A 9289-nucleotide genomic window follows, 5' to 3' on the forward strand; every position below is an offset into this window, starting at 1 on the left:
AAACCACTAGGTGAAGTCAGCTGGGCTCCTGATTCCGGGGGGACTTGGAGAACCTTTATGTCTAGCTAAGGGATCGTAAACGCACCAATCAGCACCCTGTGTCTAGCTCAAGGTTTGCAAACCAATCAGTACTCTGTATCTAGCTCAAGGTTTGTAAATACACCAATCAGTGCTCTGTGACTAGCTAATCTAGTGAGGACTTGGAGAACTTTTATATCAAGCTGGAGGATTGTAAATGCACCAATCACTACTCTGTGTCTAGCTCAGGGATTGTAAATGCACCAATCAGCACCCTGTCAAAACGGTCCAATCAGCTCTCTGTAAAATGGACCAATCAGCTCTCTGTAAAATGGACCAATCAGCTCTCTGTAAAAAAGACCAATCCGCAGATGTGGGTGGGGCCTGATAAGGGAATAAAAGCAGGCTGCCGGAGCCAGCTAATATTTATCTGCTAGAATTTGTTTTTGGCGTGGTGGAAGGTTTAGTGTTCTTGTTATTTGGAGTTGTTTTTACTGCAGCTCGCTGTTTGAGGCCTCGCTGTTTTTAAGAGCTGTAACGCTTATCACAAAGGTCGCAGCTGCTTTCTTGAAAACCAGTGAGATGATGAATCCTTAGGAAAGAACGACCAACTGCAGATGCGCTACTTTTAAAAACTATTAACGCTTACACCGAAGGGCTGTAAGCTTCACTCCTGTCAGCCAGACCAAGAACCAACCGAAAGGAAGATCCAGATACATGTGCATGTCTGAAAGAACAGAGTGTAGACGCACCGTCTTTAAGAACTGCAAGACTCACGGTAAGGGTTTTGCGACTTCCTCCTTGCAGTCCGCGAGACCATAGATCGCGCCAATTCCGAACACAGCAGGACAGGCGTGGAATAGACATTCCCATTTTAAAAGGGGAGAAATAAGAAGGGAGTAACTGGTTCCAAGTAAGTCCATAAGCCCGAAAGGGCAAATTTTAAGGCTTGAAGATAATGTTTATACTTGGGGCAAGGGGGTTGGGCCCGTGAGTCAGTCTCATGGGTTTGCTGGGCATAAACCTTGCTGCAGTTCTCAGGTTGGGTGGTTATGCCTGCGGGTTTCCCAGACTGGAGTTGCACATGGGTGGCTGTTAATTTCTGATTGGTCTCTCTGTGGTGGTTCCTCCTGTGTGATAGTTCAGTGTTGGGGCCCTGAGGCCATTCAGAACATCTTTTGAAATCTAGGTTGGAGGTAGCCATACCGCCATAGCTCTTGGACTCTCTGCCACTGCAGAATTGGCACCACGTGGGTGCTACTAAGGTTTAACACCAGCAGTGTAAAGAGGGAAAGTCATTGCAGCCTGCGTTGCACTTGAAGTCACTGGAGCCGCGTCTGGGATGACTGAAGATCTCTGCTGGAATACTGGGAACAGAAACTTGAGGTGGCACAGTGAAGTGGGTGCTGAGGTCCGACGATGCCTGAGGACCCTTATTTGACATAGTTCTGTCCCTTAGGTCTTGGCATTCTGGTCCTGTGATGGCAGTGGCAGCCCCTATAATCTCTGAAACAGTTTCGAGATTAGTCTTCCGTTGTCTTAACAGAGAGCATCTGTCTTCTTTCTATCCATACTAATCACCTTATTAGGAAAGAAATAACATTTGAATGCACTTTAAAAGAAACACTTGTGAAGGGTCAAGCTACTTACAGGTAGCCTAAATGTGTCTCAGAACAAACCTTAGTGTTTACAGTGGTACGAAGATATCCAGCACTCAATGCTATAGTCTGAACGTTTGTGTTCCTCCAAAATTCAAATACATTTGAATACACTTTTTTGTTTTTTTTTGCGACAGTCTCACTCTTTGGCTCAGGCTGGAGTGCAGTGGCACGAAATCGGGTCACTGCAATGTCCAGCTCCCAGGTTCAAGTGATTCCCTGCCTCAGCCTCCTGAGTAGCTGGGATTACAGGCGCCTGCCGCCACGCCCAACTAATTTCTGCATTTCTAAGAGACAGGATTTCACTAGGTTGGTCTCGAACTCTTGGCCTCCCAAAGTGCTGGGGTTGTAGGCGTAAGCCACCGTGCCTGGCTCTCATTCTTTACATGAGGATTTTCACTATCTGTAAGTTCTGTTTCTTTTGATTATTAGTTTAATCTTTAGTTCGTGTCTCCTTTCAGTTTATTATAAGCAGTCCAGAGAAACCTTTCTGCACTCAGCAGTGTTTAGAGATTTCCTTTGCAAAATATTTTGTTGCTCAAAAGTTCGTTTTTCACAAAACATTAGGACACAAGTAAGCAAGCCAAGTTAATTGCAACTTAATAACAATCACCTTTCCTCCAGTTTCTTGTAACACGTTCCTAGTTTGCATCGAAGACCTCATCGGAAAGGCCTCTGTTTGTGTTTCTACCAACATTCTCATGACCACTTAGGTAATCTCTAAGAAGGCTGAGGCTTTCTCTACAGCTCTTTATCCGAGCCTTTACCAAATTGCCCTTTGAGACTCCTTTCATGGCAGTGTACCTCAGAACTTTCCCAGCCTCTACCCATTACTCAGTTTCAAAGCTGCTTCCACGTTTTAAGATGTTTATTACAGCAGCACTCCACTTCTCAGTACCCATTTCAGTCATAGCCTGATCAGATAACTATAACAAAGTACCTTTAGACTGGATAATTTATAAACAACAGAAATGAACTGCTTACAGTTCTGGAGGCTGGAAAGTCCAAGATGAAGGTGCTAGCAGATTGTGTTTGGTGAGGGCTTGCTCCCCCCGATCAAAAATAGTGGCTTTCTGCTGTGTCCTCACACGGCGGAAGGGGTAAGGGGGCTCCCTTGAGCCTCTTTTACAAGGGTAATGTTCCTAAATCACCTCGTAAAGGCCTCACTTCCCCCCCCCCCCAAAAGATGAGTGTGGCTTTGTCACCCAGGCTGGAGTGCACTGACGTCGTCTGTGCACGCTGCAGCCTTCGCCTCCTGGGTTCAAGCCACTCTCCTGCCCCAGCCTCCCTAGTAGCTGGGACTACAGGCGCCTGCCACCACGCCTGGCCAATTCTTGTATTTTTAGTAAAGACAGGATTTTACCGTGTTAGCCAGGATGGGCTCCATCTCTTGACCCTCGTGATCCGCACACCTCGGCCTGCCAAAGAGCTGGGATTACATGCGCGAATCGCCACGCAGGGCCAAAGGCCTCACTTCTTAATACAGTCACACTGGGGATTAAATTCCAACATCAATTTTGAAGGAACACATTCAGACTCAGCACTGAGTGCTGGATATTTTTGTATCTCTATAAATATTTTTGAGGTTTGTTCTGGGACACATTTAAGTTACTTGGAAGTAGTTTGATCCTTTCAGGTATTTCGTTTAAGAATTATTAGATGGGACTGGAGCAGAGCTCAGTGTAGGGATAATTATTTTCCATGACTGAGGCAAAACCCTACTGTGTACTCTACCCAGTGACTTATGAGTCCTGTGGTTCTCTAATCTTGCTGGTGGGAATAGGCACTATTTCAAGCCCTGTTTGAACCTTGGGTACTTTAATCTTTTTGGATGGTTCTTTCCCTGGCCTGGGTAGTTTCCTGACATATATGCATGGATCAGTCGGTACTCATTATACACTTGGCGGGGCACCCTGTGCAGATCTCTGGAGTTCTGTCTCTGCACTTCCCTCTCCTCTCTGTTACTTTGTGCTGTGAACTCTAGCTACTTTCTTACTGGACTTGGCAGTTGGTTTGTCTTCCTAACTCAGGGAGTCTGCAAAGCTCAGCCTGGTTTCCCTTCCATGTGCAGAGATATGAAAACTCTTAGAGTACACTGGAGCAATCGTTTGGCCCACCTTATTTGTTTCCCATCTGTAGGGGGTCACAACCTTTGTTGCTTAAATGTCCAGTGTATCTTGAAAATGGTTGTTTCACATACTTGGTCTTTTTTTGTTGTTGTTTTGTTTTTTTGAGCCTGATTTTGAGTGACACAAGGTTCTGCAGCAAGCAAAATGTGGCACTGAGACTTGAACTCAGCCGGCCTTTGGACAGCCACTATTTTTTTTTAAGACAGGGTCTCACTGTTGCCCAGGCTGTACAGTGGATGATCTCTGCTCACTGTAGCCTCAAACTCCCAGGCTTAAGCAATCATGGCTCGCTGCAGTCTCAAACTCCCAGGCTTAAGCAATCCTCCCCCGCCAGCCTTCCGAGTAGCTGGAACTACAGGCATGCACCACCATGCCCAGCTATATATATATTTTTGTATTTTTTGTAGAGATGGGGTTTTGCCATGTTGCACAGGCTGGTCTCAGACTCCTCTTGGGCTCAAGCAATCTGTCTCGGCCTCCCAAAGTGTTGGGAGTATAGGCATGAGCCATCACACCCGGCCTTGGTGTGTTTTTTGTGTTTTTTTAGATGTTTTTGTTCTATCTTATGTGCCCAATTTAATTTCAGTTTTATTTTATGGTTTTTGAGACGGAGTCTCACACTAACTTCCAACTCCTGGGTTCAAGAACTTCTCCTGGCTCAGCCTCCTGAGTAGCTGGGATTACAGGCACGCGCCACCACGCCTGGCTAATTTTTGTGTTTTTAGTAGAGACAGGGCTTTGTCATGTTGGCTAGGCTGGTCTCGAATTCCTTATCTCGGGTGATCTGCCCACCTTGGCCTCCCAAAGTGCTGGGATTACAGGCGTGAGCCACTGCACCCAGCCGCGTGCCCAGTTTTAAATAAAAAAAAAATATAATTAAGAAAGATCTGAAGTTAGCCGTCGCCTTATATTCTAGAAGTAACTGCTATTGACTTTTTAAAATGTCTTCCATAAGTCTTGTGTGCTGTGTAGTAAAAACGGTTTTTGAGGTGAGACACTTGGGACTAAATATGCCACTTATTTTCCATGTCATCTTTTATAAGTTATTAAAACTTTTCAGTTTTGAATTTCTCATGTAAAATGGAGAGGTAATATTTACCTCATGAGTTACTGCAAGGACTGAATTAACTATTTGTAAAACGCCTAGTACAGTGTCAGGTATATCACGAATGCCTGAGAACGGGTAGTTAATGCTTACAGTTATGAGTTAGGGAAAAATAAGGCAGAGAAGCAGATTTGAGCAATCTGTGTGTCCTGGGAAAAATGACAAAAACTGTTATGGTGCTTCCTGCTATGGCAGTTTTGGGCATGAGACCCTTGATGGTTACATTTGGTGGCAATTTAGACAGTTTCATGGTTGGGTTGTGTGAAAAATGCAGCTGGCGTGGAGGAACACAGGAGTCCATGTTGAAGACGTGGACAAATGGGTATCAATGTAGCATAATCACCATCATAGAGAAGGAAAATCTCAGTGACAGAGCTGGGGGAACGACGGGAGGGGTTCACCCATGCAGCCCTAAAAAGAAAACCCATTTGGTTTCACATACAGATAAAAAATAAACTCATTCAGTGAGTCCGAGCGTCAGTGGACTAGTTCTTTAGTTCTAGAATTGCTTGCTCTTTGGGCAGAGAGGAAAGTGGAATGGTTGATTTCAGCATGAAAGGGCTTAAAGGCAAATTGAGGCTGTTTTTAACCTTTAAGAGCTCTATGCATAATACGATCTAGCTTTTTTATTCTCCCTTGATGGGTTTTAAAAATATCATCAAATTACATCATTTGCTGTTGCTACTGGTTGAAGCTTTTAACTCCCTATCTTGTTTGGACCAGGCATGGTGTGGAAGGTGACTCAAGGTCAGTAATTTGGTCTCTGCTCCTAAGTTACTGCTCTGTTTCTTTCTGTCTTTCTTCCATAGATAAAAGGGGTCCATGAGCAGTGTCGTCTGTTGAGTGACTTTCATTTGTAACTTTAAAAGAGGTTGTCTGAAGGCTTACAAAATTTCCCAAGGTGGGAGTTTTAATATTCAGAGATGCAGCCTGCTTTTTTTGGAAGCTGAATTCTTTTGTTGCTGAAAAAAATCAGAAAAGCTCTGGAGTTTGGGGGAAAAGATTCTTGTTTTTAAAATTGTTTCTGAAATCACTGTGTTATTGTTAGAAAAATGTTCACTTTGTGGATAATGGGGACATAATTCCTATCCCCATGCCGGCCCTGCCCCAGGAGCTCAGTGCTGCCTGCTGCATACGTTATGGGCTCTCTTTGTGTTGCCTTTTGAGCTGGGGTCAGGCATTCCAAAATCTTTCAGTTCAACACAGTCGTTTTGTGGTTTATATTACAAAAAATACTGGGGTGTCACTCAAATCTTCTCTGTCCTAAAGGGCAGAAATTAGACACATGGGGACCCCAGTCTTTAATACTGGCCAAGGTATGCCACCAGGACCAAGATTATGAATTATGGAAAGAGCACCACTGAAGCAAAATAGTGCTTAAACTTGAAAATTGTCTTCCATATCTCCTATGCATTGCATAGTGCAAGGTTAAGTTTGGCACTACTGGCATTTTGTTCTGGGTAATTCCTTGTGATGGGGGTGCTGTCCTTTGTTGGATGTTTAGCAGCATCCCTGGCTTTCACTTACTGGATGTCAGTAGCATCCCCTTCCTACTTGCAGTTCTGACAACCAAAAATGTCTTCAGACACTGCCAAATATTCCCAGGTAGGAAGAGGAGCAAGAATCACCCCTGATTGAGAACTGTTGGCACAGTAGTTAGAAGCCTGGGATTGGAATCAGGCAGACCTGGGTAAAAATGTGACTATTAGCTGGATGGCTTTGCGGTAGTTAATTGACCTTTTAGGTCTCAGTAGCTTCATAGGGATGTAAAATAGGGATGTGATTATCTACTTCTTACCTTGCTCTAAGGTCTAAGAAACAATGCCCGTAATAGCACAATGCCTGCTAAGTCTCTTCCTTTGCTGCCTTGCCTTCCCCCCTGGATTCCTCGTGTCTTACCTCCCCATCAACTTCTGCTGGCCCTGGTCTTGGGTGGCTTATAATATTCTAATTTTCTTTCTGTTTTTATAGTTTTGATTTTTATTCTTAATTTTACTTTTTATATTACATAGAACACTAAAAGTTTAAAAGAAAAAAAGCATAAAATAGCATTTCTTTGCTTTTTAAAATTTTATTTTAGTTTTGGGGGTACGTGTGCATGTTTGTTACATAGGTACATTGCATACTGGTGGGGACTGGGCTTCTAGTGTACCCATTATGCAAGTGGTGAACATTGCACCCGATAGGTTATTTTTCAACCCTCACCTATTTCCCCCTCCCATCTCTTGGAACCCCCATTGTCTATTTTCATATGTCCATATGTATCCATTAGCTTCCTCTCATCAGTGAGAACATGTATTTGGTTCCCTGTTTCTGAGTTTATTTAGGATAATGGCCTCTGCCTCCATCTGTGTTGCTGCAAAGAATATGATTTCATTCCTTTTTGTAGCTGCAAGAATTCTGATTTTCTTACTGAGATCTGATGTCTTTCATGGCTTGGTTCCTGACCTGTGACCCAATGGTGACTCCTTTGTTCTACCTTAGTAGGCTTTGGTGCTGGGAAGGTCTGCATAACATTTATGGGGTCATGCTTTGCTATCTGAACTACCATCTCAATCTTTTTCAGTTCACTGAATTCAAAGGATCAGGCACACATACGGTAAACATCAGGAAGAATTTCAGGTCACCCAGAGAAAGAACTTTGGAACGTCATGGTGAGAACCTGCTGGAGGGCACTATTGAGAAGATAAGATTGACTTTTCTTGGGAATGGATTTACACAGGAGCACACGGCTGCTGCTTAAAGTTTAGATACAGTCCAGTTTTGGAAGAACAAGAATTAAAGTTCTCTTAATGTCGCTAAGAGGAAACGTATCTAGAGTGAATTCTTAAAAGTGGTGATGTGATTTACCACAATAAATTAATATTAGAACCCGGTATACACAAAGAGCAGTGAAATCAGAATTGAAAGATAAATTTGAGGTCACCAGGCTCTATCTCCTCGAAAGCATAGTTATTCAACTTCTTTACAGCATTCCTGTTTTCTCTCTCCTTGAATACCTGGGAAGATGGTGCTATCACTGTGTTCTCGGACAGTTTACTCCATATCGAATACTTGTGAGAAAACAATGTAACTGCAATATGAGACCAAAATCTACTTCCTAGAAACCACTACACATTGATCCTTGCTATGGTTTCTGTGACTATGTGAATAAGACTAGGTAAGACTCAAGAGACTACCATCTATGGGATATTTCTTTTCAAAGTTACATTTTTCTTCAGTTCTCTTCTGTAATAGCATCCTAAGGATATATATATTTCACCTGCCCAGATGTGGATATCATGTTCCAGATGTCAATAGTGCAGACCTCATTTATTAATCTAGTCCAATTTATTGTTCGAGCAGACATAGTACAGGGTTGGGGCTTAAAATGACCTGTAGCCAAGTAAAACTCTTGGGTTCTAATTGCAGTTAATCTGAGTTGATCTTTTGCAAGTGAAAATAAAGACATGTTTTGGTGGTGCAACCATTTTTATTTAGATGTTCTTTAGAGACAGGGTCTCATTCTGTTGCGCAAGCTGGAGTGCAGTGGCTCAATCTTGTCTCACTGCAAGCTCTGCCTCCTGCCCAGGCTGGTCTCAAACTCCTAAGCTCAAGTGATCCACCTGCCTCAGTCTCCCAGATTGCTGGGATTTACAGGGGAGTCTATTAGCTTTAATGATTTGTCACTACATGTCAATAGCATTTTCCTGTTTAAAATAAGTTAACGTTTACGTATAGTAAAATTTACCCTTTATAGTGTGTGTTTTTGTGAATGTTGACAGATATATAGTTATGTAGCTACTATTGTAATCAAGATATAAAACAGTTCTATCACCCCCCAAAATTCTCCTGTACCCCCTTTTAGTCAACCCCTCCCTCTAACCTGGACTTTTGACAAGCACTAACATGTTTTCTGTTATGATGTTATGTTGCCTTTCTAAGAATATTAAATAAATGGAATCATACAGTGTTAAGATTTTAGGTTTGGCTTATTTCTTTTATTGTAATGCAGAGGTCCCCAACCCTGGGCCACAGACTGGTACCACAGACCGGTACCAGTCTGTGACCTGTTAGGAAGCAGGCCACATAGCAGGGAGTGAGAGAGTGAAGCTTCCTCTCTATTTACATCCACTTCCTATAGCTCGCGTTACTCCCTGAGCTCTGTCTTCTGTCAGATCAGGTGTGCCATTAGATTCTCATAGGAGCATGCAGTTCCTATTGTAAATTGCACATACAAGGGATCTAGGTAGCATGCTTTTTATGAGAATCTAAATGCTTGATGATCTGTCACTGTCTCCCATCACCGCCAGATGGGACTGTCTGATTGCAAGAAAGCAAGCTCAGAGCTCCTGCTAATTCTACATTATAGTGACGTGTATAATTATTTCATATATTAC

General features: G+C 43.1%; 1 long non-coding RNA gene across 1 annotated transcript; it reads left to right on the top strand.

The window, feature by feature from the left end:
• The first annotated feature begins 444 nt into the window (after nt 1–444).
• Nucleotides 445–8866, top strand: LOC135968803 (uncharacterized). Its single transcript, XR_010583764.1, has 2 exons — nt 445–931; nt 7477–8866. It is a non-coding gene; the product is annotated as an uncharacterized lncRNA (long non-coding RNA).
• Nucleotides 8867–9289: the final 423 nt, after the last annotated feature.

Source organism: Macaca fascicularis, chromosome 20, assembly GCF_037993035.2.
Source record: "Macaca fascicularis isolate 582-1 chromosome 20, T2T-MFA8v1.1".
In the NCBI taxonomy this organism is placed as follows: Eukaryota; Metazoa; Chordata; class Mammalia; order Primates; family Cercopithecidae; genus Macaca; species Macaca fascicularis.